The following is a 2,638-nucleotide window of genomic DNA, read 5'->3' as shown; positions in this document are numbered from 1 at the left end:
CTGCACTTTATTCCAATCTGGAGCCACGAAAGCTTTAAATCCCAACAGCACCAGAGAATGTCATGCTAAAACTTAAATTCCTTTCTGAACGTCTTCCATTTGGATTCACTCGTTCAGTTAATTTAACGTCAGCGTGTGCCCGTCTCCCTGACGGATTTCGGAAGCGTGTCAAGAAGGGGAAGAGTGAACTTGAGAACTGGGGCTCAGCGAGCTCGCAGCAGTGGACTGCTCGCTGAACGGTGACGTCTCACGGTCCAGCCCATCAAAGCGAGGAGAAGGAGAATAAAACATTCAGGCGTTGGTCAAAATAACTTCATTAGCCTCCTACAGATTCATACTACAGTGCAGTTGTTTTGGCTCTGTACTCCAGCAGGTTGGATTTGAAAGGGAACAAGCACTATGAAGAATATCAGCTTTAATCGGAGGGTGTTTACATCTGTATGTGCCGGAGTATAGAGCCACAACAACACAAACCGTGTCACTGTCCGCATACTTACGGACTGCAGTGTATGTGTATTCCAGTCTTGACAAAAAGCTGTTATTTCGGCACCCCATTTTGACTGGTGAATATTCTTTACCTCCGTGGTATTTTGTACACGGAGTATTTAATAGTACACGTATTTAATATTGTAGCGTTTGCAGGTTCTTTTCAGAAAGAAGGACGAGTGGAGACGCGATTAACAAACAAACATTAGCTTTATTCGTTACAACCACACAAAACCAAACACAGGATATACACGGACATGAGGAGACTGACGGAACACGTAGACATCGTTAGGGTGGTAATTAACTAACAACACACGATACTTTTACAAGACCACACAGGGCACTCGAACTACTAGGACATTATTTACACAGGTAGGGTCAGCCGCTGGTCATCGTGCTGACCCTCAGACTCTCCCCGGCTACCACTCCCAGCATGCCCAGCGGTACTACGAGCGCCTAGGGGCGCTTCCTCCTCACCACCAGGCGAGGGCGTTACACTGCCCCCGCCTGAAGCGTCTGGCGTCTCGCCGACGTCGAACACCCCCCTCAGGCTGTACTCGTACTCGGCTAACTGCTGTGGAACCCTGCGTGAGCGACCGCTGCGCCGCAGTGACGGCTGGTGACCCACGGATGCCCCACTATCGGCCGGCTCCAGCCCCGGCTGCTCCTCTAGAGCCTCCCCACACGGCTCCTCCTCCCGGGCCCGGTATGGGGGCCAGGCAGTCTCGATGCAGGACCACCACTCTCCCCCGTGTTCGCAACCGGACACGGTAGCAGTCCTCGCCCACCACCCCGAATTACCTCAGCGGGCCCCTCCCACGACGGCGCCAGCTTAGGGCTGAGGCCTTTGCGGCGGCGCGGGTTGTACACCCAAACCGAGTCCCCAGGCTGGAAGGCAGGCCCCCTGCAGCGCATGTCGTAGTGCCGCTTCTGCCGGACCCCCGCCTGTGTCAGGTGGGTCCGTGCAAAGCTGTGCACCCGCTGCATCCGCTGCCGCAGGTCCTACTCGTAGTCCGGTCCAGCCGGCGGTGCCGACCCGTCTCCGGGCGGCGGGCCGAAGACCAGGTCCACCGGGGTTCGCATTTCCCGGCCCAGCATGAGCGAGGCCGGGGTGCACCCGGTGGATTCCTGGACCGCGGTCCTATACGCCCAGAGCGCAAGGGGGAGGTGGCGGTCCCAGTCCCGTTGGTGCCGGGACACCAGGGTGGCCAGCTGGGTGGCGAGCGTCCGATTAAACCGCTCCACCAACCCGTCGCTCTGGGGATGCAGGGGTGTGGTCCGCGTCTTAGTGATCCCCAGGTGCTGGCACACTCTGGCGAAGACCTGGGACTCGAAGTTACGCCCCTGGTCACTGTGTAACTCCTCCGGCACCCCCAGCCTGGCAAACATCCCCTCCAGCAGTGCATCGGCCACCGTGGGGGCACTCTGGTCCGGGAGGGCGTAGGCCTCCGGCCACTTGGTAAAATAATCCATGGCCACCAAGACGTAGCAGTTCCCAGCCTCGGTGCGCGGAAACGGGCCTAAAACGTCCACCCCCACCCGCTCCATAGGAGCCCCCGCCTGGTGTTGTTGGAGGGGGGTCCGAGAGCGCTCGGCGGGACCCTTCTGCGCCACACACACCGCACACATTCGGCAGTACCGCTCCACGTCCCGGTGGCAAAGACCCCAATAAAAATGGCCTCAGAGACGCTGCAGGGTTTTTTTACCGCCGAACTGCCCCACGCCTGGCTGGCCATGCACTGCTCGGAGCACCGCCCCGCGGAGCGACCGAGGCACCACCAGCTGCCACCGTACATCGCCACTGGAGGGTACCCGCCACCCCCGGCGCAGCACCCCGTCCTTTACCACCAAGGCCTCCCAAAGGGCGCCTCACTGCGGCGACCTTACCTGGGTCCGTAGCACCTAGACGGAAGACAAGCACCTGTTTCCCATGGACTGCAGCGAGCTGCCCTGTCACGGTCCTTAGCCGCAGGCTGGAGGCCTCCCATCCTGGGGGGTTGGTGCCCTCGGTGTCGGGGAGGACGCCCGGCCGGAGTAGGGTTACCGATGAACCGGTGTCGAGTAGGGCCAGGCAGGGTTGTGTAGCGGCGAGGCTTATTAATAAGAAAGAATTAAGTGTTCTGGGCTTTCCCAAATGAGGCCCCATTTCTCT

Source organism: Lepisosteus platostomus, unplaced genomic scaffold (genome assembly GCF_059453375.1).
Source record: "Lepisosteus platostomus isolate fLepPlt1 unplaced genomic scaffold, fLepPlt1.hap1 Scaffold_122_H1, whole genome shotgun sequence".
Taxonomy (NCBI): domain Eukaryota; kingdom Metazoa; phylum Chordata; class Actinopteri; order Semionotiformes; family Lepisosteidae; genus Lepisosteus; species Lepisosteus platostomus.
This window is presented reverse-complemented; position numbering follows the sequence as displayed.